Here is a 27,784-nt window from a genome sequence, read left to right on the forward strand (position 1 = left end):
GCCCAAGGTCAAAGAGTATGTGGCAGAGTCAGAAAAAATAAAAAACAAACCACCTGCCTCCTGGTACTGAGGCTTAACCATTACACCATTCTACTTTCCTTATCCCAAGTCTTGGAACATGCAGAGCGTGCCCAGAATATACTGAATTATGAAGCCAATGGGAGCTGAGTGTGCTTGGCAACTCAAAGGACTGGATTACTAGACAACTAAGGCAGAGTTTCTTTTGTGCTTGTATATTTAAAACTATTGACTGGGTATTTAATAGAGCCATCCCCATAGTTCATTTGCAGTGATAACTAGCGCAGTCTTTTCTTTGCTTACCTACTTTTTAGTGGGCTATGGGTAGGACTACGTGGAAAACTAACACTCAGGGTGCAGCTGTGTAAATTCTGATGTGATACCTTTATGTTACCTTACCTACTCAAAACCAATCCAGATAATAGTATGGAAAAGAAGGGGGAAAGCCTAATCCCACTGAAGTCAATGACAGAATTCCCATTGGCGTCAACAGAGCCAGTGTTTTTAACATCTGAGAATCACTATGAAAAGCAGGAACATTCAAGCAGTGACAGTGAAAAGGAACTACAAGGAGATGTGAATGCAGCAAAGAAACACAGGGAAATCAGCATCCTATTTCAGCCCTACTGGCTTACTCTCTTCTGACTGCAATCTCTCTCTGGCTCAGAGTTTTCTTCAGTATCTGCCGCATATTAAGTGTGGAGTCTCTGACATCTTTGAAATCTTTAATTACTTATCCTACTGTCATTTGTGTTGTCCAGAAATAAAAAGAGAGAGGCAGTATCTCACATAGAGAGCAAATCAACAATTTGATTGCCGGTGCTTGCTGCTATAATTTACGATCAAACCATCCCAGTACTATTAAATGCTTATGCCACAAACCGACACAGGGGTACTTTCAGGATTTTTCATTGTATGAACTGTATCTTAATGGAAAAGCTGTACTGTAGATCTATTTTTTCCTCATATTTGTGATCACGTAATATCCCTGATAAACAATTACTGCAGTTTTAACTGGGAAGGAAACACCAGGAGAGTATTTAATGTATTTTTAGCTTCTTTTAACACAATTTAGCAGCTGGAAACAAGGCGGAGAAGCCATCACCATAAGCCCAACTCAGCAATCTAATCTTATTCAGCAAAGCATTCAAGCACATACATAAAGCTACGTAAGGGCTTAAGGTCCAGGGCCACAAAGTTATTTCAAGCTTCTAACTTCCTGTGATTTCAATAGAAATTAGGATCCTAAATATTGTAATGATCAGTGCACAGAGCACCTCCACCAAAAGGCAGTGCCGTATCTATCTTAGGGTTAAGGTGTTGTCTTGTGTGTTATTACATTGTTGTATCTGCTCTTGGGGGTGTTAGTGGGGAACTCATTCCTGTGTACGGTGACCAGACAGCAAGTGTGAAAAATCTGGACGGGAGTGAGGGAGTTATAGGCATCTATATAAGAAAAAGCCTCAAATATCGGGATTGTCCCTATAAAATTGGGACATTGGTCACCCTGTGTGAGAGTGCTGGAGCTGGTATGTGCGGTTTTCCAATAAATCTCTGATTCGCCAAGTGTTACAACACCTTTGAGGATCTGGGCCTAAGTGCTTGGCTGGACAGGGATGGACTTAAGCACATGCTTAAATGCTTTGCTGAATAGGGGCCCACACACTCAGGCAGGTCTCTGCAGACCTTTTGCAAGTTTGAGAGCTCCCCCTACTCTGGCAAAGCGAGATCCATGGATCTTTAAATGGTCACAAGTGGACAGGACCTTAATTTTACATCTCATCTGTGAGGTGAGACCTGCAGAAGCACAGTGCCGCTAGCTGATTGCTAGCTTGCAGACAGAAGAGTGCCACCCATATCACTTCCTGTACCACCTTAATTCTCACTAGAATTTTCTCCCATCCATATACTGACCTATCCTCACCCAGCTTAGCTGATGCAAGAAGACAGGAGCTTGGCTTGAGGCTGACACATTAATACTTCCCTAACATGAGATGCAGAAGATTCTTCCTTAACACAATTTGCTTAAGTCATTGTTATTTCCCTGCCCTCCTAAACCATGAACCCTGATTTTATGTTCTGTGGTAAATGTTATGCCTTTAAAGGCCCACACTGGAATAATAATAATAAAAAAAACCAAAACAGGCCGTCACTCTGCTGTGCCCCCTGTAAAGAGAAATTGCTTAAAGCAGCAAGAAGGATGTTTAATTTTGGGAGTCCAGGAGCCAGTGTTTGTGAATGGCTGAGCTGGAGAGAGGGGTGAGGTCATAGTGATCTATGCTCCTGAATAATGAATCTGACATTACAGGTATGCAAATGCAACCCGGCATGCTCCAAGCTAAAGCTTAGTTTGTTTGGTCAATTATTCACCAGCTTCCTTCCTTCTTAGCACCTGATGGCAGGTGGGAGCAGAAATGGCATGTTTAATAGGGGGAGGACAAGATCAAATCCAAAATCGTGGATGGTGAGATTTCCTTGGCAATCCTGGAGTTTAAATGCAATTTGTACATGCTAAAGAAAAGGAAAAGCATGGTCCAGTGGCTTGACTATGGTACTGAGATTCACAGAACTAGAATCCAGTCCTAGCCCAGACATCCAGAGTTGTTATAATAAGGGCTGAAAAATACCCAAGAGTTTTGGAAGGGATATAAATTTTCATGCTTCAGGGCATAAACCAACCTATAATAAATGAGGGGGTCAGGAAGAAACTTTCCCTGTGGCCAGACTATCCCATAACTACCTACTGTGGAGTTTTGCACATACCTCTGAAGCATTCTGTGCTGGCCATAATCAGAGAAAGCATATTGGACGGACCAGGAGTCTTATCTAGTCTGGGAATTTCTATATTAGTTCCCTTGGAAAAGCTAATCCATCTGTTTCCCTCAGTCTGCTCACCTAAAAGAAAGAGAATTGTAATTATAATTACTACCTCACATGGCTGTTCTGTGAATGGCTTGGAAAATGCCGTGCACGTGAAAAGGGCATATAAATGTTATGTCTTATTACTAAGCGGGAGTTATGGGTGAAATGCTACCACCAATGTGATATAAAGCTACATGGTTAATGCTAAACACATAGAACATATTGTATTACTTCAAAGCATTTTACAATTACAAGTCACAATTAGGGCTGATTCCAAAGCCCACTGAAGTAAATGGAAAGTCTCTTATATCAGGCCTTCAAGCTTCACAGCCAGCTTTATGGAGTAGGAAAGTAACGTTATCGTCACCGTACAGAGTTACAGAGCTGATGCACAGAGAAAATTAAGGGTCTTGCCAAAGGCTACCCAAAATATCAGTGGCAGAACAGGGAATAGAATCTAGGCATCCTATCCCCTTCCCCTATCGCTACACCACTCTCCTTCCCTTCAACAGAACATGAAATGATTTCCCAAAGGGATAAAGCCAAATGCCACCCGCATTATTTCTTGATCGAGCTCACCTTTATACCTCTCCTGAATAATATTTTACACAGTTGTTGCTTGAACAGAAGTCACTATATTGTTTTTTATACCTCTGCCTCTTGTCAGGAGGAACCTAGTGTAAATTCTCTTTGGCCAGCTCTGAAAATTCCTGAGCTGTATGCTGATCATCACTGTGTTCTCTCAACTCCCAGCCTGAGCAAGCATGCGCATCAGACAGACTGTTGATGAATCGAAGTCTCTTTCTACCGTTTTTAGCCAGCAGGGTATGCTCGTTTTAGTCTCATCGTGGACTATTTTTTCGATCAGTGGGAATGTCACCACAGGTAAATATTCAGGTCTGGCCAAGCATAGTTCAATACATGACAAGAAGAGCGAGAACTCCACCATCATTAGTTACACAGATCCAAACGCGAGGAGACATCATTGTTCTTGTACCCATTTCCTTTTCCCCGTGCCTCTCTCAACATGTCTGTCGTTAGACAATGAGGCCCAGATCCTCAAAGGTATTTAGGCGTCTAACTCCCATTGAAATCAGTGGGGGTTAAGGACTTATCTAGGATCTAGACCTAAGCTCCTTAGAGCTAGACAAAGTCAGACTAGAAATATGGAGCCCATTTTTAACAATGAGGGAAATTAACCATAGGAACAAGGGTCATGGTGGATTCTCCATCACTGTCAATTTTTAAATCAAGGTTGGATTTTTTTTTTCTAAACACTGCTCTAGGTCAGAGAAGCTCTGTGGCCTGTGTTATATAGGAGATCAGACAAGATGATCACAATAATCTCTTCTGGCCTTAGAATCAACGTATCTATGAACAGCGATTAGCTACCTTCACTGTTTGGGAAGAACCTTGAACATGGTGGGTGCTATCTTAAATAAATAAATAATAATAAACAGTTATATTGCTATGAAAATACCAAGCAGTGGAACTTTATTTTTCATGTGTTTCAGTGCCTCTCACATCAAGAACGATCTTAGCAGGTGCCCTTCTCATAGAGAAATTAATATCCGGAGCATGTGTTGATTTACACCAGTTGAGGATCTAGTCTTGCTAAAGCATGGGCAGGTTCTTGTTCTTAGTCTGATACAGATTATGCGAAGCAGACAGTAGCAATCACTCACACTGACTGTGAAGATGCAGCGGTAACAGGCTGCATGGGACAGCCACAAATTGGAGGTAACGTATCCCATTCCACCAGTGAATGTAGGGCAGACAGTGCCACGCTGTGGATGGAATTTAGGACTGGGGTATGCTCCTCATACATGGCGTCTGACAGTGGTTAGCAGACCTCTGTGCTCATTTGCCTCCTCACCAAAGTCTGCCTTTAAGAGATGATGGCAAGTCATTCAGTTCTTTGTTTGAGTTCCTTCATGCTGAACATTCCTGAGTGTTGGGCGAGGAACATGACTACAGCTTCTTATGGGTTTGCATGAGATGCAGGAGCAACACTTACATCTTTCATAAGTTGTCAACCCGAATTGCTGGGGCCCAGGAAATTGGTTCCTCAAGGCAGTGACCAGGTCAAATTTTACTGCTTGCTTGAACTGTCTAGCTCAGGGGTTGGCAACCTTTCAGAAGTGGTGTGCCAAGTCTTCATTTAGTCACTCTAATTTAAGGTTTCACGTGCAGTAATACATTTTAACATTTTTAGAAGGTCTCTTTCTATAAGTCTATAATATATAACTAAGCTATTGTTGTATGTAAAATAAATAAGGTTTAAAAAATGTTTAAGAAGCTTCATTTAAAATTAAATTCAAATGCAGAGCCCCCCGGACCGGTGGCCAGGACCCAGGCAGTGAGAGTGCCACTGAAAATCAGTTCGTGTGCCGCCTTCGGAACGCGTGCCATAGGTTGCCTACCCCTGGTCTAGCTGCTAATCTTGGACTGTGGAAGACACACACACACGCCCTGGTACTGTGTGTATATATATATATATATATACACACACACACACACAGAGTACGAGGGTGGCATATAACAATATTCATATCCCAGCCAGAAGCATGTTCAAAACAATGTTGAGCATTTAGTTCAAAGGGACAGTGAAACTGGGAGAAACAGTTCCAAAGTGGCCCACAGGGGGAGCTGTTAATCAGGGATCTCACAGCAAATAAGCAGCACAACTTGGTAAGTGAGGAAGAAAGTGGAGACAGAAGAGGTGAACCGGGAAGACAAACATGAGGAGCAGAGTGCAGGAAATGACCCAACCCTTCAGCATGAGTGAGGGACTTCTTCCCTGCAGGATAAATTGTTGTTTAGCCTAACCCTAGCTCAGGGCCACCTCTCAGCACCAACCCTAACCCCAGAACAACTGAGTAGAAACTGCAACTACATTGCTTCAGTCGTTTGATACCTTTAATTAACACTAATTCTATAACCAGAAAGCTCACTGCACAACTAAGAAATTCCAGTGTAAATACAATACAGTTAATATATGCAGTAAGGACACTACCAAAAGGCATAAAACTAGTAAATCAGTCACGCAGTTAACAGTCCAGTTATAGGAATTAGTGGTAATTACATACCGAAAAGCAAAACCGCAGCGTGATTACTGTGTGATTGCATTGTGACTATAGTGTAATTTTGGCACACTTATTATTTACAATCGGACCAGCTCTCTCTCCCCTTTTCTCAGTCCCCTTATTTGTGGCGGGCAAGGCTAGGTCTCTAAAACGATGAAAAAAATCCTTAGCCCAGACAAAACCATTCAATCATCAACGTTTTTCAAAAGGGTATTTCTATTAGCTGCACGGATTTCCTGAATGGAAACAATTCAACTCCCCCACAGTGGACAGATGGCTCGCAAAAACACAAGAAGCTCTGTCCATGGGGAAAACGACTAGTCTGCACAAAGAATGAATCACACCACAAATATTTGGACATTCGTCTCTTTCCTCTTGCACAGTGAGGAAAAAAAAACACCCCATTAATGAGCTCTTCTCTTTCTTGCAGTAACTTCAGTGGTGGAAAGTTCGTATCTCCTCTGTAATGACCATGAGTTCTGAAGGGTATGAAAGCCAGGTCTGATTTAGGCCAGCTCCTGCCCATCTTTACTTAAAACACTCCTTATCACTTGGGTGCTTTCCTGCAATTCACTGAGAGTGCTGACGGCTCTACTGCTGGGAAATACCGAGGAGGCAAAGGAATGGGGAAGAAACCTCAAGCGTCCATTTAGCCAGCAAATGGCACTAAATAGGATGTCTGCTTTTCTTCCCAGGGGCGGAGCAGTGCAGGTGCTTGCAAACAAAGCTCTCGTCCTTCCCTTTCCCATGAGAAAACAAAGGAGTGAGCTCAGGAGTGGAGTTGTGGGAATCATGGTTGTTTTCAGGTTGCTGGCCATTATGAAAAAAGGACAGAAAAGTGTTTGGCGTAAAACGCAAAATGAATTTTTCCAAATGTTTGGCCCACCAAAAAGTTGTTGAGAAAATATTTTGAGTCAAATAAAACCTTTCGTTTTGACATTTTTATTTTAAATGTCTTTGATTTATATTTTTTTTCAAATAATAGGAGAATAGACACACAAAAAAGTCAAAAAGAACTGACTAATAGTAAGGGACTGAAAAACAAAGAAGTGGGCTGGGAGGGCAAAGGTGAGTGACATCTTGGTTTCCATCTGCTAGGAATTTCAAAGAAGTCAGACCAAATCTTTTCAAATTTGCCTGAGGTCCATCTTCTCCGAGAAGTTACCTGCTCTTTAGCTGCCGGTGCCAGGCCAGCCAAGACAGTGTGCCAAGCTTCTATCCCTGAAGGAACCTCCTCTTCTATCTAAGTAATGCGAGTCATTTGGCTACAAGCAGCGCTCTACAGAACCTAGTTTTTCATGAGCTGGGGACTTTTAAAGATAATGGGAAGTAATTTTGAAGGAAGTATCCATTATCCTATTAATCCTCTTGTCTACTTCTAGCCAACAGGACAGTTGCTAAACACATGAATACTGCGTGCCCTGGGAAGCCCCCCAGTTACTATTCCTCAGTTTTATTTTAGAAAAATATATATATATTTTTTAAATGTTTCTCTGGGTGGGTGGAGATTGGCTTTGTGTAAATTGCAACTTCCCATCACAGGGAGAGACTTCCATTTCCCCAGCTTGCAGCATTATCCTACAGCCCTTATCCTTAGCCAGGCAGTCCTGGGGCTGCAGGGCATAACAGAGTTCTCCCTAGCTGCTGGTGGAAAGGGGGCTGGTCTCTCCCTGCTTGTTGCCAGGAATCCTGGCTTCAGCCTTGTACCATTTTGATGAGGAAATGTCCCCTACAATAGTGGCTACTAGACAAACATGGACCAGTTTTCTAGACAATTTAAATTCTGTTCCTTCTCACACATGGATGCTGTGTGTTGGGGCAACCTGTTGGTGAAAATTGTGGGGAAGGTGGATTGATAAGAGGACCATTTGGGTGTCTTCGTTGATCTCAGCAGATCAGTTTCTGCAATTCCAAGCACTACCACAACAACACAGCCTACCTGGTCCAGCTGCATGGCATTACCTGCAGCTTAAGCATCTCTTGAAGGATATATCATGTGCTGGGAACAGTAGAGACTCCAGCATGGTTGTTGACGTGGAGAGAGGTCCATAGGCTCAGCTGCCAAGCTGAAGCTTATGATGACTCCTGGCCCCAAAGAGCCTCTCAAATTTAGATTGTCTGCGCCAGGCCTGGAACAAAGATTTCCGTGTATCCTGGAACTTGAGGCAATGGGAAAGCGCCTTGCAAAACATTAAAAACTCGACTACTGATCTACGATTAAGGCTGATTCAGCAGAAAATTATATTTCGTTCACACTGATCCTCCACGTAGGTGACAGCACATGGGCCTGTTGACATGGGGTTTTACTGTTGTGTTTTTTTTATAATCAACTTAAAGGAAACTTTGAAATGCAAAGTCATTTTGAACCAAAAAAAAAAAATCAAAATGTTCAGCTTAAAAAACGTTGACACAAAACATTTAGATTTTGTTGGGTTTTTTCAACTGAAACAATTTGGTTTGCAAAATGTTTTGGTGTCACTAAATCTGCCTTTCAACTAAAAATGTTTCAGGCAAAAAGTTTCACCCATCTGTACTCAGGAGGACATCCCCCAACATCGTTCCATTGCTGCAGGTCTCAGGGGATCAGCAATAGGTCAGGTCCATCCATGTGGAGGTTTGGGGATCGGGCTCTCTGCACCCTGCAAGCAACTTGGATCTGAGGTGCTCCCAGCCCTAGGTACCTCCTTAAAAGTGGGATTCCCCAGCACAAACGGGATTCAGCATGAGGAGATTTAAAACTCTGTTCTACCTGACCTGTGTGTGGCTGGGATGGCAAATGAAGTCCATCCTCCTCCCTCAGCTTGCTCACTCCTTTCCTGGCTTGCCCAAATCCTGGCCCCTCTCCCTGCATGGATTCCCAGTCCCACAAAGTGCCCTCTTTAAGGTCCAGGAAAGGGGCAACACCGGTTCAAAGAAGGTCAAGCCCCCTTCTAGACAAAAGGGAGTGCCGTGCACATGTGGATCTGGAGTAGGGTAGAGAAAGTTCCCTCTAGAGCTAGTCAGGAATTTTTCAACCAAAGTTTGGGTTTTTTGAGTAAAAAAAAAAAAAAAAGTCAATTCATGGAAACCAAAACTGTTCATGGGAAAGGGATGAAATGTTTGTTTCAGAAAAAAAAAATGTGACATTTTCAAAGCATGTTGACATTTTCTAAACAAACAATTTCTAAATAAACAGTTCTAAATGATATTTTGTTTAAAAATTTAAGCTAATTAAAGTAAAAAAAATTTAAAAGCCCACAAAACATCAACATTGAAAAGAAACATTTTGAAATTAATCAAAACAAAATGTTTCTATTTCACCCAAACTAATTTTTTTTCCAGATTGTTGGTTCCTGAACATTTTTGTGATTTTGACTTTTTCCTCCTGATCTGAGCCAGGAAAAAAAGTTTTGAATGTTCAAAAATATTCTCAGGACAGGAAAACCATATCCAACTCCAATCCTCAGAAAATGTGGAACTACAGAGGTCAAGGTCAAAGAACCAGGCTGTCTCATGTAGTTTAACGAGTCCCTTACATTCCACCTGGGATACTGTAGACGGGTCGGACTCACCCCCGCGGCGCCTCCTGCTGGTGACTCCGGGAATTAGCTCTGTCCAGCGCTGGAGTGCCCTCTGCAGGCTGGTGATCCGCCTGTCCTCAGGCCCCCGTGTCCCTCCCTGGACCCGTTGCCCTTTTACATGGGGTGCTGCCCCCTGGCAGTAACCCCTTTCTCTCAGGGTCTCCCCTCCTCAGGGAACCCTCACCCTCTATCCCCACCTTGCCTCAGTATTGGCTACTGCCAGTCATTGTCTAGCCCCACACTCTGGGGCAGACTGCAGTATCAGCCTACTCATCACAGGCAAAGGGGTTTGGACCTGCTGCCTTGGCCTACCCATGGGCTGCCCTCTGCAACCCCCAGTACCAGTTGGCCCTCTGCTAGGCCGCAGCCTGGGGCTTTCCAGGCTGGAGCTCCCCAGCTCCTCAGCCTTTCCCCAGCCCTGCTTCACCCTAGGTACCTTGCCTATAGCTCCTGCAGCCAGGCCCTTCTTCCTCTTCAGGCAGAGGAAGACTGTCTGTTTCTGGCTTCCCTGGCCTTTTATAGGGGCCAGCTGTGGCTCAGTTTGGGGCATGGCTTCACCTGCAGCCACTTTCTCACTCAGCCCAGCCTTGAGAGCAGCCGCTCTCAAGCCCTGCCAGGCCACTTTTAAACCCCGCAGGGCAGGAGCAGTGTCCACCCTGCTACAGGTACAAGCACATTTTCCTTCTCTCCTTAATGACTCTGCATTTCATTATTTGCACCAGCAATTGATTTAGGCACAACATTAGAGACCATCAAAGGCCAACATCTCTGAGTATCACAGTAGTGCCTGGAAGCCCCAATCAAGATTCACGGCCTGTTGTCCTAGTTTCTGTGCACATACATATTCTCTTCCCTTCTGACCCTCCTTATTTCCATTGCAGATCCCAGTGGAACATTGGCAATGAGCAAAAATGGGATGAAAAAGACTCATAATTGCCCATCATTTTTCTTAGAGCCAGTGCAACAGTGTTTGCTTGATATGGAACTTAGTGTATCCAGGGAGCGCGTGCTCACTCCTGAGCTATTTAAAATAATGAGGGGATATGCTGCTTTTAGCTGAAAATGCCCTGCTTTTAATGACAGCAGCAGCAACAACGGCAGCCCCCGCGAGGAATATTGTCTACATATGGGACTCTGAATGATGATTTGCAAATACAGCAAAAGAAAAGAAAGTCAGCCACTGTAATTTCACTTCCTTCCTCTTTGTATTGTTAGAGAAATAAGAACAGGGACTCTACTTTCTCGGCAGGTCTGGAAACACTCATGCAATTAAATGGTAGACGCTGGCTAATGTCATGCGCAGCGCAAAGGAAAGCTAACTTAAATCAGATGCAAATGAGAGAGGGAAAACAATGATACTTTTTAAAGACGTGCTTCTAAGGATGGTAGTTGCAACTTTCCTAAAAGGATATCCACAAGGTGCCTAGGGAATCTTGATGGATTTGCCTCTGAGTGACTGCAAGCCGGAGAGCCAGACAATTTGTTCCATCTTGCTGCATTTTCAGGAAATTAAATTGCTCACTCTAAAACAGGCCTTTCCCAGACTGCAGGGTCACATATGCATTTTGTGCCTCTTTAGAGCCTTACTGTGCTAATACAATAATTCCTCAGCACTTTCCCCTCACGGCTGCTAACTGGGTGAACTTTCCCATGGGCTCTGGGTCCCTGTCTGGCAAGTGAACGGCAGCTGCTTTCCAATTTTTGTTCATTATGGGAGTGAGCGGTGGAAACAGCTGCGTGTCTCTCTTGGCATCAGCACACTCTCTTTTAAGGTGATACGGTCCTGCGCTCGTCAACATGAACGGCTTATGGCTATTCACACTATTATTCTTAATGGGAGCGACCATGTGCTGTACCCTGCAAGGAGAAGTGCTTCACTCATCAGCAGCGATTTATAACACTCCATGACCTGGCTGGGCTAGCTGTAAGCATAAAAACCCCACTGCTAATAAAAATGTGCTGCTCTGAATAAAAAAAAAAAATTTTTAATGGAGAAGGACAGATCTAGCAAGCTCCCACCAGCTAATTCCGGCTTCTGCTCTCACTGGCGTATCAGCAGCCAGTTAAGGATGGTTGACGTGCACCAGAGTGTGTCCGAAATAAAAAGGGCTGCAGAATCATGCAGTATTTGGATAGCCTGCTCTTAGGTCATAGCAAGATTGGGGTCGGGGCTGTCCTTTTGCTGTGTGTCTGTACCGCGCCTAGCACAATTCTTGGTTCATGTCTGGGGCTCTTAGATGCTACCACAATACAAATAAATCAGAATACTTCATCTTTTGGGCAACATCCTTGCCCCATTGGCAAACTGGACCAGGAATTCACCCACGATGAGCTGAACCAAACTCCCCAGATCTTAACACTCCTGATGTCTAGGAAGTTTCAGACCCATATCTGCATGTTGTGACTTAGGCTCTCCCACCTGCTATGTGACCCTTTAACTGAAGAATTTAGGCAGAAACTTTCTCTGTGGACAGTTTTTTGTTTTAAATAATTGCCCACTTTGGGTTATTGGCTACCCAAGATACAGCACTAGGACCACTCGTACAGCTGAGCGTGGCAATACCTACGTCCCTATGATTTATTTTCTTAAGTCACACGCACTGTAGTGCAAATAAATAATAATAATATAGTTTGGTGACACAGGGCCTGATCGAAAGCCCCCTGAATTCAATAGCAAGACTCCCTCTCTGCAACTTTAGAGTGGTTCTGTTCTATGTAAAAAACGGCCTCTACTTATTCAGAGGATCTGCTCCCCTGTTTTGTATTCACGGTCCTATCTGCTGACTTGAGTGAAAACGTAAGGGTTTGGGTTTTTTTAAAACAATATGTTTCATGTACATTTGGAATTTGAAATAGTCATTTAGAAGAAAACCTAGATTTGTACAGCAAACGGCAAGGGCCTGATTAGTCAGAAAAGAGATGAGCAGCAGCGTAGGGAGCTGGGGAAATGACACTGCTCCCATCTGACCTTTGCAGAGCCACTGCAGCTGGGAAAATAGTGACAGGATTCTTTTTCTAGCTCACTCACCATGGCGAGGACTGTTGACAAAGACCCAATTGCACAGCCATCTTTGGGGGAAAAAAATACTGTCCTCAGATTAAGCCTTGAGTCACACATGGGGTTCTGCAGATGGAAATGAAGGTATAATCTGAAAATGACCAGCTTCCACAGGGGTAGCTCAGCACATAACTTCAACGTGACTGGGTTCCACAGAAGGGGAGGAAGGCGTAAATTGAAGATGAAGGAGTTCCAAAGGATTGCAACCACTGGAAATTCAATCCTGGTGCAGATGCCCTAACGCACTTCAGACTCCAATGTTGGGAACATTCGCAAAACTTCAAGCAGAGGAATAGTCCCACTGAAGTCTGTGAGACAACTAGCATGCTTAAAGTTCAGCACCTGCCTGTCTGAAGGCCTGAAGCCTCAGTTCACACTGCAGTGAAGTTGACCATAACAAAAGACAGAAGGGGCAGCGGTTTGCACACAGTTTTAGTGCCAACTGATACAGTTCTGCAGCGGGACAGGGATCCCACAGGTCCCGCAGGACCCACTGCCATAATAGCAGGAACAGGTGGGGGCGGGATTAAAAAAAGTCCCACACAGAACTCTACCAATTAGCACGATTTGCCTGTGTCAATTAGGGTAAAAATCCCTATCATTCAATATGCTAATTAAAAACATGTGTCTGCCTATCAGGCTCTAGAGAAAATACTAGAAAGAAAATGTCTTCTGATTACAAGTAAATATTTTTGCAACAGCAAGAAATCTCCTAGGAAACTATTTTTGTAGACGAGGATGCGGGCTGAGTTTTGTCTTTGTAAGTCTAAAGAAAAGTGGTAATTTGTTTTGTAATAAATGCAGTAATTATTATCCACATAAACACAATTTCACTAATTGCTTTTTTTATTCATAAAAATGAGTTTGATGAAATATGAAAAGAGGAGGTTTGAACTCAGAACCAGAGCGTTAATGGGCAGGTTTTTTTTAACCTATATGCATTTTGATGTTGTTGAAACACTTGGCAGAATCCTCTTTGCACTAGACTCGATAAAGAATTGAAAGACCGAAAGGGCTCGATAGAAGTGTTAATATTTCAGCATCACGGCAAGACAGATTTAAAGTGCTATTAAACTCTAGCCTGAGTCTAACCTATACAATTATAGGGCTAATACTCCACGGGTCGAGGTTCTGTGAAGAAGTGTTTTTTGTTTTGTTTTTTAATATGAATTTAGAGCTGGATTGGCAGTTCTGGAGAGCAAATTCCAATATGGACCAGAAAAGAGGTGAAACATGGGCAGCAAAAGGGCAAACCTCACTTAAACAGCACTGCTTGTAGGACTGAAGGCATTGCTTGTAGGACTAAAAGAGTCCAGTCCCCTTGCCCTGTAAAAAATTGGCATTGATGCTGGGATGGTCAAGAAGGCCAGTTAATGCTAACTAGGACGACGGCATTTTTGTACTGTGAACATCTGTTCACTTGGAAGTGCCCGAAGACCATTGTTACTGTACTTGTATTACAGTAGCATCAACTGAGAACAAGCTTCCATTGTGCTAGGCACTTAACACAGGACAAGAGACAGCTGTTGTCTTGAAGAGCTTACAATCTAAATAGACAAGACAGATGGACATAAGAACCAAAGGTCCATCTAGCCCAGTATCCTGTCTTCTGACAGGGCCAATGCCAGGTGCCCCAGAGGGAATGAACAGAACAAACATCAAGTGATCCATCCCCTGTCGCCCATTCCCAGCTTCTGGCAAACAGAGGCTAGGGACACCATCCCTGCCCATCCTGGCTAATAGCCATTGATGGACCTATCCTCCGTGAATTTATCTAGTTCTCTTTTCGAACCCCGTTTTGGTCTTAGAGAAGTAGGAAAAAGGAATTCTGTGTCAAATATACTGAGTCCCAGTCCAATGCCTTGTCTGAAACACCATTCTTTACCTCTCGGTGCACAAACTCATTTTGCATAGCGTGGCTAGCAGGCAGTAAACATTTTACTTCTCTGACAGAGGTATATGAAATATTTACAGTGAAACATGAAATTATTTAAATGAGTTTTACTACGTTTCAGCACAAACTCAAAGAGGGCATAACATTACCATAATTGATTTGTGTTATTACTTGTCCTTTGCGCCTGGGCCCCATTTCCAGGGAGAACTCCAGAGCTTAGTCCCGAGGATGGAATGGGCATCTCCTGAGAAAAGGATGATTTTCCAAAATTGTATGTTCCAACATGGAAATTTGAAGTTTTGCATGATTCTGATTTTTTAAAAATATAGTCATTTCTCCAAACATTACAGAAAAGATGCACCTTGGCACCCAACATGAAAACTTCCACTGCAATATTTTCATATGCACTTTATACTCACATTCAGACAGGAGCCAGATTTCAGTACAAAAGTAGAAATCATTCCAGATAGCCAAACTTTGAGTCCAAAATTGTGCGCAAGGCTCCTGAATCTTTTGACAAAGTTCAAGTTTCCAATTTATGGCAGAACGGTTACGTTTCAGGTTTTGTTGTGAATATTTCACACAGCTCTAGTTACAATGCCCTAAAAAGTGATTTTTACAACTTTGTAATCGTATCAAATACTCATCCCGTGCACAGTATTTCTCTCTACTGGTTAGTCCACATAGAGGACAGGAGCCTACTACTGCTACTTGCTGACCGAGTCGCCCTTTCACACAATGAGTAAAGCTTGGTGCTGAAGTTCTAGGATTCAGTCCCCTCTGATGACTCGTGCCTGTGGGAATTAAAATATCACTGCTAATTATCAAAGAAATCCTGCATTCCTTGCACACAAGATTAAATGGGAAATTTTAATGCCACAAGGAATTCAGGATGGTGCCTATAGTTCTCCAGGTGTGAAACTGCTAGTGGGATTCACAAAGGTATTTAGGTGCCTAACTCCCACTGGGGTTAGGGGCCAACATACCTTTGTGGATCCCACCCTGGATGTTTTGTGTGCTGATTAAAATTGAAAAGGGGGTGGGGGGGCGGAGTTTGAAACAACTTTCCAGATCACTTTCAAGAAGATTTAGAGTTGATGTTTTTCAAAGTGAACTCGAACTGAACCCTATATGCAACCAGTTTTGTGGGACTTTCAAAGCTGACTAATCAGTTTAGCCACAGATCTCCCTAAATCAGTTTTGAAATCTCCACCTCTGCCAGCAAAACTGGTTGCAACGGTCTCCAACAGGCAGAACTCTCCTCATAGGGCTTGGCTACACTTGAAAGTTGCAGCGCTGGGAGTTACAGCGCTGGTCGTGCAGCTGTGCAGGGCCAGCGCTGGTGTGTGGCCACACTCACAGCTACCAGCGCTGGTGTGTGGCCACATTTGCAGCATTTACAGCGCTGTTGGGAGTGCTGCATTATGGGCAGCTATCCCAGCGTTCAAGTGGCAACAACGTGCTTTTCAAAAGAGGGGGTTGGAGGGTGGTGTACTGTGACAGGGAGCGGGGAAGATAGAGAGAGTGGATTTTTGGAGCCAACACTGTGTGTTAGCTTCCTGGATTTAAAAATCACAAAATGTTCGCGAGCCCTTAGTCTTAACTCTTAATTGCAAACAGCCTGCCTCCAACACGGACTCCCCGCTGTTTCACTCACTCCCTGTGGTGTACTGTGACAGGGAGCGGGGAAGATAGAGAGAGTGGATTATTGGAACCAACACTGTGTGTTAGCTTCCCTGGATTGAAAAATCACAAAATGTTCGCGAACCCTTAGTCTTAATTGGAAACAGCCTGCATCCAACGCTGTTTCTCTGTCAAGCAAACTGCTTGCCTCTCATTTGATCGTTCACAGCCAGGTACAGATAGCTCCTGTTTGCTGTGATCAGTGTTTGTTTTTTAGATAAGCAGTTCAACGGAGCTCCGATCGGAGTTCACAACAAAACAAAGAGAGGCTGCATAACAAAACAAAGAGAGTAATTTAGTTAAAAGCATTCTGGGATATCTCCTTATTCCCTGGAGGCCAATAAAAGCGCTGGTGTGTGTCCACACTTGATGAGCAGCGCTGGATCACCAGCACTGCAATCGCTACACCCCAACCTGGCCAGGTGTACAGCCAGCGCTGCAGCCAGGGAGTTGCAGCGCTGGATGTGCCTTGCAGGTGTGGACGGTTACTAATTGCAGCGCTGGAAAGCCTCTACCAGCACTGCAACTTGCAAGTGTAGCCTTGGAGTTTAGCCTGAACAAAGACAGTGGGAGTGTGTCTTAATTAAACAATTATTCAGTTGCTGTGACCTCTCTAGTGCAACAAAGGCCCATTCTGAGTAAACACTGGCTTTCAGGCAAACTATGCCCCCTTGACAATTTTGCTGAAGATGGCCAATCTAGCTTGTCAGTTCCTATTACAATTAAAGGGTCTTGTCTCAGACTCAGCATGCAAATATTATCTAACTTTTATAGATCCAGACTGAGTTTGTTTTGATTATACTGCCCATATGTTCAACTGGATCCTTAAATGGCAATCAACAGCACATTTGGCTGCTTTTTGCAGTGCTCTGATGCTAAAGCAGAAGGATCTCGGTTCCTATTCCATACACTCCCCTTTCTCTCTGCCAGGAACAATGCCACTTGAGAGTCCACAGTTATCCTTTGCATGAGAAGGAATGCAGAATGTGAACCCCAAAAGACATGGCCTGTAGGGTTGAAGTTTCCATCTCATTACAAGTGAAAACTGATTGTTTACAGTCACATCCATCAGTATCAGCATCGCCAACCCCTAGCTTTCAAAACCCTTGTGTCAGGTCCCATCAAAATCATGAGATTTTAAAAATAAAAAATGTAGGTCCTTTTTATTTGTCTTCTGATTGTTGAGCCCTTAGAGGAGGCAGTGTGGCCAAGTGGATGGAGCCGTGGATTAGGACTCAAGAAATCTGCATTCTATGCCCAACTCTGTCACTACCCTGTTGGGAGGCCTGGAGCAAGTGATTCTATGATTTTGCCTTTCTGTGCCTCAGTTTTACCATCTGTAAAATGGGGATAATGATACTGCCCTCCTTTGTAAAGCATTTTGAGATATACTGATGAAAAGTGCTACTTACAAATTTAGTATTATTGTTTAGATTACATTTTTAAGCTTTTCTCCACAACCAACCAAAACCTACTTTTTTATGAAAGCTGAGATTTCTGAGATTCCCACATAATCACGACTCCAGGAGCTGGGGCTTTGCAAAAATACAAAATATTGTGAGGCCTGTGGGAAAACTCATGAGATTTGGCAACAACTGGCAAATTTGAGCCAGGGTGACATTTTTCTATTTGCATCTGTGAAAAACACCTTTTCATAGGGAAAACCATGTGAATCATTGTGCAGAAGATGGAAAAGAAATTTAAAAATAATGGAAAAATCTTAAGGGAAAACATAATACCAAGGTAACTTGGGACCTCTTAATAACAGTAGTTTGCATTTATAGAACCTTTCATCTGAGGATTGCAAAGCATTTTAAAACACATATATTGATGCCCCAGAACAGCCCTGTGAGAGGGACAAATGTAATTATGCCTGAATTAGAGATTAATATTTACATTACAGTTGAGTTTATAGGCTTCACCAAAGCATGGGGTCCCATTGTAATAGGCACGCCATATACATAGTGAGACAATTCCCATCCCCAAAAAGCTTACAATCCAAATAGACAAGACAAAGAATGGGAGAATAGAAATATTATCCTCATTATACAGGTATGCCATTGAGACACAGTCATGTATGCTTTGTCCCCCAGCTGGAACAGACGGAAGAGTGGGCAGAGCTGGAAGTGCCTTTGCCCAAACATGGCAGCTTGAAACCACTTCCACACAATCATCTAGGAAGGACAGACAAGTTCTCCCACAAGACACCACAAACCAATTCCTAGAGCAAGGTGCTAAAGACCCTCAGATATGCACCCAGAAATCCAAGGGGAAAAACACATGTAGCTGCAGTGCTAGTTGTAGACACTGGTGCAGCTTTGCAGTGCTGGGTTGGCTAACATGTGACCAAGCCAGGACGTGGGCACACACCCAGTGTAGATGTATCTTCAGTGACTCACCCATGGTTGCACCGGGAGGTTCTGGCAAAGCTGAAAATTGAACCTAGCTCTCCTGATTCCCAGTCCTGTGCTTACCCACAATATGTTTCTTCCTCTCTAGATCACTTGTCTTTCTTTGGCATGATGTAAGTACTTTCTGAACCCACAGTACTAGCCAAGGAAAAGGAAACCCACCCTCTTTTAGTCTATCAGCAACTCTGCCTTGCAAAAAATAAAACTGAGCAGAAAATTTTCAATGTCTAAGATATTACATACAATAACCAGTAACCCGAGAATACATATAATAATCTAATTGCACTGTCTGGAGTTCTGCACTCGGCAATAGTTGAGTAAAGCCAATGTAAGAAAATAATTGGTCTTTTCTTATCTCTTTCTGAAGTTTCTTTAAGCAAACAGATTGTAAAAGAATCAATAGTTCCTCTCTTTTCTTTTGTTCAGAAAAAATATCTTTAAGAAGTTGAGAAGCACAATGTACCAAACAGCTTTAGCCTCTCCAAGATGTAATAACGAGAGACCTTCAAGGTGTGGAAGTGGGAGACACAGCAAAAAAGGTGAACCTGTATCTGAATAGTGCAATGCCCAGAATTAAGTATTTCACCCTTATTCTGCTGTGCATGCGATCTGCATCATCATTCCCTGTTCTCCTGCTAGTTCAGGGGGACTGCCGGTTGCCCCTTATACTGGGTTTGTGGCAACTCCGTGTTCTAGCCACGTGTTTCCAAAGTATGGTGCAGGAGCTTGCTGTTCCAGCCATTCACATCACAACATTTTAAGAAGGTGGGGTACATAAACCAATAAATGTGGGAGTTGCTATTCCATCCCTTCATTGCTGTACAACTCAGTTCCCCACCTGTAAAATGGGGATAAGAATACATTCTTTCTCCTGCCCTTCATTTGCCTTGACTGTTCAGACTGTGAGCTCTTTGGGGCAGGGACTGTCTCACTGCATGATGTACAGTGTTCAGCACAACAGGCCCCCTCCTCTCCAATGGGGTCACTCGGTGCTGGAGTAATACAAATAATAAATGCTTCCACTTGTCTCCGTGGCTGTAGAAAAGTGCTTAAGCCCCTTCAAAATTTAAGAACTGCATTAATAAATAATGGGAACACTGAGTTTAGAACAGATGCCTCTTTCTCCCACTGTATTAAAAGCAGACAAATTTAGTTGTGATATAAAACAACTCATTAATGTGGTATTCAACTGCTATGGTATCTTTTTTTTTTAAACTTAAACCCAACAAATAAAAAAAAAATTGTCTGTACCTCTGCTAGCTCTGTGCTGTCTCAGGTGTAGACCTCTGTCTAAAGGGCTAGTCTTCAGAAATCAAAGGTTCAATCCTACAAACCCTTCTCATTCTTTGGATGATGGGTTATAGATTTTTGTCTCTGATCTCCCATTGCTGGTTTCTTGATTTGCATCTGAAAATAAAAAGCTTTCCATTAACAACAATAATAAAAATGAAGCAGGGTATAAATCTCAATTCATTGTTTACCATCAGTACAAAATCTTTAAACCCATGCCTGGTGTATTGAGTTAATGGACGGCGGGTTTATAGGAAGGGGAGAATATTGCCAGAAATATTCCTGAGTTTGTTCCACCTCTAAAAGCATTGATTTAATTAATTTCTCTTCATCATCAGCAGAAAGCATGGATCTAATTGCAAGCTCAGAAATATCAGTTGTCCAAGTGATTGGATAGTCGTTAGAGATGAAAGGGAGAAAACAAGGCATTGATGGAGCTCTGCCTCATTGTTTCATCTTGTGAAGCTGTAGGAAATTGGCTACAAAGTAATAAAAAAAATTAAAACACATAAAACTTTGTAAAAGTAACAAGGAAGGGCCTGCGTTAAACACACATAAGCAAGAAGATAGTGAGAAGACTAATATATCAAAGATTTAGGGTCAAAGCCAATGCCCATTGAAATCAGTGGGATAGTGATATACTTAGTCACAGCATGTTATTCAGCCACTAGATGTCGCCATATAACATATAGTGTTCCAGGTAAACAAAGGGGCCAAAGCTGGAACTCAAGCTGTATGGAAACCTCTCTGCTTGTGGTTCTAGCACCTGGAGGCTCCATCTGGGATCAGGGTTCATTTTATTATCTGCCCAACAAAGACGACACTATTGACAGCCGCATAGTCCAGTGGATTTTGCACTGATCTAGAACTTGGGAGATCTGGGTTCTCTGCCCCAATTTGCAGTGAGATCTTGGGAAAGTCACTTCACCCCTGTATGCCTGTTTTCCCTTTCACCATTTGTCTTGTCTATTTAGACAGTATAGGGTCTTTGAGGCAGGGAGTCTCTGGCACTTTTTAGTCAGCACCTAGCACAACAGGGTCTTGGCTAGGGCCTCTAGGTGCTACTCAAATAATGATCTAGGATGCAGACCAGTAGATAAGGACACAAACAGGCAGTGGGAGAGCAGACAAAGTAACAGGGGAGGCAGGTGTGCTTGCATAAGTTTTTAGTCACAGTGGTGTCAGGCACAGGTGGCAGCCATCCTAACTTCTAAATGTAATAGATTAGATGGAAAATAATGCCTGCACCAAATATTTCCCCTTAGGGGATTGGTATCTCTTAGGAAAGCATTTCCCAGTAATTAGCACCTGTGCCTTGTAAAAATCAGAGCTTGGCATGCTTTCTAAAACAGGGATGCAGGAAGTTCTGCTCACTTCCATTTTTCTCAGTGTCAAAATGTCACCGCTTCTGCAGTCAGCAAACAGCTCAGGAGCAGCGTCTCCCACTGAGGGTTGCTGCAGCAACGCCAAGCTCTGGCTTCAAACTAGGGGGTGGCAAATGTTGAAACAAGAGCGGATCCCAGACAAGTGGCAACATCTGCCTCTTAATGATGTAGTGGCGTAAGCAGCCATGGCATCGGTTCCCTTCCCAGAGAACCAAGCTGCACTGTGCAAAGCGTGGTGCATGCCAAATTAGTTCTAAGATCCCAACAATCAGAAGCATACACACATTACTGCTTAGAGGAAGTGGGGGACAATAACAAATGTTTTTCAATGAAGCTAATGCACGCAGATAGCCTACTTACTGGCGCTTCCATCGATTAATAGATTCTAAGGCCAGAAGGGAATGTTGTGATTACCTAGTCTGATCTCCCACATAGTACAAGATAGAGAACTCCCCCTAAATAATTCCTAGAGCAAAAACGTGTCAGTGATGGAGAAGCCACCAAGACCCGCGGTAAATTGTTCCAATGATTAATTACACACACCGTCAAAAATTATGCCTTATTTCCAGTCTGAATTTGTCTAGTTTCAACTTCCAGACATTGGATTATCTCTGTTAGACTGAAGAGTCCATAGGTACTTATAGACTGTAATCAAGTCACCCCATAACCTTCTCTTTGTTAAGCTAAATAGATGGAGCTCCTTGAGTCTATCACTATAAGGCATGTTTTATAATCCTTTAATCATTTTCATGGCTCTTCTCTGAACCCTCTTCAATTTATCAGCTTCTTTCTTGAATTGTGGGCACCAGAACTGGATAAAATATTCCAGTGCTGAATACAGTGTCAGAGCTCACGCTCAGCTGATTATCCTTGACAACCCCCAAATCTTTTTCAGAGTCATTATTTTCCAGGACAGAGTCCCCCCATCCTGTAAGTATGGTTGACGTTCTTTGTTCCTAGATGTGTTCATTTATATTTAGTTATATTAAAATGCATATTGTTTGCACTCAATTTACCAAGTGACCTGTCCTCTATGTTATTTACCACTCCCCCACGTGATGCTGGCAGATCAGGTGCCAGCTCATGCCCAGGCTCCTAGGCCACAACTGACATTGAGAAATGCATAGTTTGAAACCCATCTGGCTCATCTGCATGTTAGTATTGTTAAAATAGTTATGTTTTTACGAATGTGTTTAGTCTTTATGAAATGCTTGTAGGATGCCGCATGTATTAATCTCACTTATACATATCTGTACACCATGTTATAGGGTGATATTAAGTGTTGGTATTGTAATTCTCTGTAACTGGTAGTGATCAATGGTTCCATGTCTAGTTGGCAGCCGGTATCAAGTGGAGTGCCCCAAGGGTCGGTGCTGGGGCCGGTTTTGTTCAATATCTTCATTAACGATCTGGAGGATGGTGTGGACTGCACCCTTAGCAAGTTTGCAGATGACACTAAACTGGGAGGAGTGGTTGATACGCTGGAGGGTAGGGATAGGATACAGAGGGACCTAGATAAATTAGAGGATTGGGCCAAAAGAAATATGATGAGGTTCAACAAGGACAAGTGCAGAGTCCTGCATTTAGGATGGAAGAATCCCATGCACTGCTATAGACTAGGGACCGAATGGCTGGGCAGCAGTTCTGCAGAAAGGGACCTAGGTGTTACGGTGGACGAAAAGCTGAATATGAGTCAACAGTGTGCCCTTGTTGCCAAGAAGGCTAATGGCATTTTGGGTTGTATAAGTAGGGGCATTTCCAGCAGATCGAGGGATGTGATCATTCCCCTCTATTCAGCATTGGTGAGGCCTCATCTGGAGTACTGTGTCCAGTTTTGGGCCCCACACTACAAGAAGGATGTGGATAAAGTGGAGAGAGTCCAGCGGAGGGCAACAAAAATGATTAGGGGGCTGGAGCACATGACTTATGAGGAGAGGCTGAGGGAACTGGGATTGTTTAGTCTGCAGAAAAGAAGAATGAGGGGAGATTTGATAGCTGCTTTCAACAGGGCCGCCCAGAGGATTCTGGGGGCCCAGGGTCTTCGGCGGCGGGGGGCCCTTCCGTTCCGGGACCCGCCGCCGAAGTGCCCCGAAGACCCGCGGCGGGAGCCCCCCCCCGCCAAATTACCGCCGAAGCGGGACCCGCCGCCGAAGCGCAGCCCGGTCTTCGGCGGTAATTCGGCGGAGGGGGGCCCCCGCCGCGGGTCTTCGGGGCACTTCGGCGGCGGCTCCCGGAACGGAAGGGGCCCCCCGGCGCTGAAGACCGGGCTGCGCTTCGGCGGTGGGTCCCGCTTCCCCCCCCGCCCCGGCCCCAGCCTCTTACCCCCGGCTCCCTCCTCACCTGGAGCCTCAGCGCCTCGCCGGAACAGCCGCAGCGTGTTGCCGGTGGGGCCTAAGCCCCACCCCGCTCAGAGCTGCGTGGTGAGGGGGCGGGGCTGGGAGCTCCACGCCTAGCGGAGGCAGCTGAGCTCAGCCCGGAGCTCCCAGCCCCGCCCCTCACCACGCGGCTCGGAGGGGGCGGGGCTCAGGGGTCCCGGCGGAGATTCGGCGCTTGATGCGCTGAGGCTCCAGGAGAGGGGCGGAGGCAGGAGCCTCCGCTGTTCTCTTGGGGGCCCCTGCGGAGCCCGGGGCCCGGGGCAAATTGCCCCCTTTGCCCCCCCCCTCTGGGCGGCCCTGGCTTTCAACTACCTGAAAGGGGGTTCCAAAGAGGATGGATCTAGACTGTTCTCAGTGGTAGAAGATGACAGAACAAGGAGTAATGGTCTCAAGTTGCAGTGGGGGAGGTTTAGGTTGGATATTACGAAAAACTTTTTCACTAGTAGGGTGGTGAAGAACTGGAATGGGTTACCTAGGGAGGTGGTGGAATCTCCTTCCTTAGAGGTTTTTAAGGTCAGGCTTGATAAAGCCCTGGCTGGGATAATTTAGTTGGGATTGGTCCTGCTTTGAGCAGGGGGTTGGACTAGATGACCTCCTGAGGTCCCTTCCAACCCTGAGATTCTATGATTCTATGAACTGTGTAACTCACCAAAGAGGAAAGAAGCCTCAGTTAATGCAGGCTTCCTACAGAAGGTGTTAGGTCCTGCACACAAGAAGGCCCATTGAAACCAAATGAGCCATTGTGAAACGATAAAGACTTTGCTGAGTGGTCACCCCACACCTATGAAGAGGAGATATACAGGTCGACTTGTCCCATCAGCTTGAAGGGAATAAAAATCCCAGACAAGAAGGAACTGTATCTTTATACTGTTAGGACTCTGAGGGATAAGTATTACTAAGCATAAGCAAAAGATCCCCGGTTCTTGGCCTGGGTTAGCCCTGAAGAACATATAGAGATTGCTTATTCTAGAAGCGTCTACCAACTTTTGGAACCTAAGACTAACTCATTTGTGTATGTTCGTTACCTGCTTTAACCTTGTAACTAACCCTCATTTATTTTTCCTAGTTAATAAATCTTTAGTTAATTTATTATAGGATTGGCTACAAGCATTGCGTTAGATGTAGGATCCAAAGTGCAGTTGACCAAGGTAAGTGATTGGTCCTTTGGGATTAGGAGCAACCTGAAAATTATTGTGATTTTTGGTGTAAAGCAACAATCTATCACATAGGCAGGCTTACCTGGATGGCAAGATAGATCAGAGCACCAAAGCGGACTGTCTGTGACTCCATGTTAAGGCTGTTATAGTGCCAAAGGAGTTCACACTTGATAGGTGGTTGGTGAAATCTAAGTATAGAACTCACAACCAATTTGGGGTGTGTGCCCTGGTTCTTAACAGCCTGCCCTGAGATTGGTATTCATGCTCCTGAGCCACTCCAGACAACTTGACATTCCATTTGTGTGTCATCTGCAAACTTTATTTGTGATGATTTTATATTTTCCTACAGGTCATTGATAAGGTGTTAAATAGCATGTGGTCAAGAACCCATCCCTGCAAGACCTCACTGGAAACAGACTGTCAATGACGCTTTCTCTTTTACAGTTACATTTTGAGGGCTATCAATTAGCCAGTTTTTAATCCATTTAATGTGTGCCATGTTAATTTTATATCGTTCTAGTTTTTTTTTTAAAATCAAAATATTGTGTGGTACCAAGTCCAATGCCTTACAGAAGTCTACTTAGATCTACAGTTATCAAACTTGATAAACTTAAAGGAAACCCAAGATTATTCTAAATTTGATTTGTGACTGCAGGTATATGGTGGAATTTATTGTACTTTTCTCAGGACCTCTATAGAAAGGAGAGAAATTTGTCCTCAAGGGATTTTTGCCCCCCATTGTGCTAGGATCTATAATAATCTGGGAGCTGCAGGTGGATGAAAAATAAGACCAATCTTATCTTGGTAACTTATAGTGCTAGTGAAAGGTAGATCATCTACAACCATGGAAGGTTGAAGTCCTGCTCCAGTTGTCCACAGAACATGTTTAATGTGAGCAGCAGCAGTACAACCTTCTTCACACATTCTTTCTGCCCTTGCCTCAGTACACTACTGGAGGAGAAAGCACATCTAAAAGGCGGTTCAAGACCAAGACTGATATTTAGGCTCATTCCTTGATTCAGCAGAGCATTTAAGCATGTGCTTAACGAAGTAAGCACTGATATTGATCTGGATTCAGCAAAACAATGGGACTTCAGCACACTTCACAATGTTTTGCTGAACAGGGCTCTTGGCCATTATGCCTACGTAAAGTCTGACAATGGTTAGGCAACTGGTGTGCTGAGACTCCTGCTTATATACTGACTAGCGCTGTCTCATTATTTCTTGTGCTCCCCCATAGCTCTGTCTTTTCTTGTCATCTCTTGATTTATATTTACCTTGCCCTCTTTGGGGCAGGGACTGTATTTTGTTCTGTGTTTGTACAACACTTAGCACAATGGGCTTCTGGTCCATAACCGCTCCTTGGTACTACCACAATGCAAATAATTAATAATAAATAAAATATTACCATAAATAATTAATAATAATAATGGCCTTAAGACTCAAGACAGATTCAGATTCTGCACATCACATAGTTCAAGGTATGTTTAGAGCCCAGTGTTGCAAGTCCATCTCTACCTAAGACATGTAGTGTGTTGACATGAACTCCTTATGCTTCCTTAAAAACTAAATACTGCATGAGATACCAAAGTACAATACAGATTAAAAAAAACCCTGCACTATAGACTATAGTATCTTTTTGTTATATTTTAAAAGTTGCTAAATAACTCAAAAACATTTTGCAATGCAGTGATTATTGTTTGTGTCACACTGCCCTCCGTTGGACAGAATCAGAGCTAATCAAGTGTGGGTCACAAACCCTATATTGCCAGCAGTTAACAGAGAGTCACCTTTTGGCGTGTGGTAGAGATGATCTGAGTTCTATCCCGGTAAAGTGGCTTTGTCGTGCAGCACTAAGTGGCTTTGGTGTGCAGCACAGGAACAACTTTGAAGTCCTAGTAGCCATGGATTTGTTACAAGGGTCAGATTTACGAAGTTGTTTAGGCATCTAAAAAGACACATAGGTGCCTAGTGGATTTTACAAAAATGCCTAAGTGGATTAGATGCCTAAGCACCTGTGTCATTCTGGCCCAATATGTTTTTTCCTCCCAAATGAACAGAATCAAGATAGATCTGATAAACTATTTTAGTGGGTACATTATTTGAATACGGAGAACAGAGATTGGTTTTTAATGAGGTACTTAATTTTCTGAAAGAAGCCTGTTTTTTCCCCAGTTACTTTGATTACAACCACTTCTCTGATCCTAACCAGTTCCTGATTCACAAATTACTTAAAATTATTCTTTGGGTATGTAAAGCAATTGATTTTTTATTTATTTTATTTTGCACAACCTAATTTTGCTTGCTTGCTGAAAGTAACCTTTGAAAAAGATCAGACGTTTTGTTGTTACTTTTTGGTCAGCAAAGTGAAATCTTCTCTTTGGGGAAAAAAAGAAGAATGCAATTATTTTGTGCTAATGATCACAACAAAGAAGAATCCCTTTGTAATGGGGAGGTGAGCCACTGATCCCTCAAGACTGCAGTGTCTCCAAACACAGTATTACTACTGCAATTCTGAACTGATTTCCATGATTGTATCAGTGTAAAAATGATAAAGACTGGGGTAATTTCTTGGCTAGTAACAACATGTATTGTTCTGCATGCCATCTGTCTGTGATTATATAGCATCTATCACTGTGTGATTGAAGAGGCTCTTAGTGCTAAGAAAAGGAAATCAAATTTCATGCTTCAGGGCCTGGGATGATTGCTGCAGGGGGTCAGGAAGCCTTGTCTCCACTAAAAATAAAACCAGTATCCATATTTCAGCAACAGAACAGCTGCAGTGATGGTACAAAAAGCTAGTATACACAGACCCAGAGCAGTAGTTTGAGACCTGGTGTTAAAACCACCTGACGCCACCTACACTTGCAGTTTAGCACAAGTTCAGTTGCAGTGTTGCTACTGATTGCTGAAGACAAAGTATTCATTCTGTTAGTTAAGATGCAGCTTGTGTGTATAACTTTATGGCTCAGCTGGGGAGGTGCATTATGGGGGAAACTCACCTC

At 43.5% G+C, this 27,784-nt stretch overlaps 1 long non-coding RNA gene across 4 annotated transcripts in view; it reads right to left on the reverse strand.

Annotated features, from left to right (window-relative positions):
* Nucleotides 1–27,784, reverse strand: part of LOC123362836 — a 430,380-nt gene that overhangs the window by 23,637 nt on the left and 378,959 nt on the right. For 3 of the 4 annotated variants that reach the window (XR_006576589.1, XR_006576590.1, XR_006576591.1), the window contains 2 exons: nt 19,824–19,979; nt 14,663–15,272 (listed from right to left, as the gene is read on the reverse strand). This is a non-coding gene — a long non-coding RNA (uncharacterized LOC123362836). Of the gene's footprint in view, nt 1–14,662; nt 15,273–19,823; nt 19,980–27,784 lie in introns of those variants that run through there. The other variant, XR_006576592.1, reaches the window with a different exon arrangement.

The sequence above is a fragment of the Mauremys mutica genome, chromosome 2 (assembly GCF_020497125.1).
Source record: "Mauremys mutica isolate MM-2020 ecotype Southern chromosome 2, ASM2049712v1, whole genome shotgun sequence".
Taxonomy (NCBI): domain Eukaryota; kingdom Metazoa; phylum Chordata; order Testudines; family Geoemydidae; genus Mauremys; species Mauremys mutica.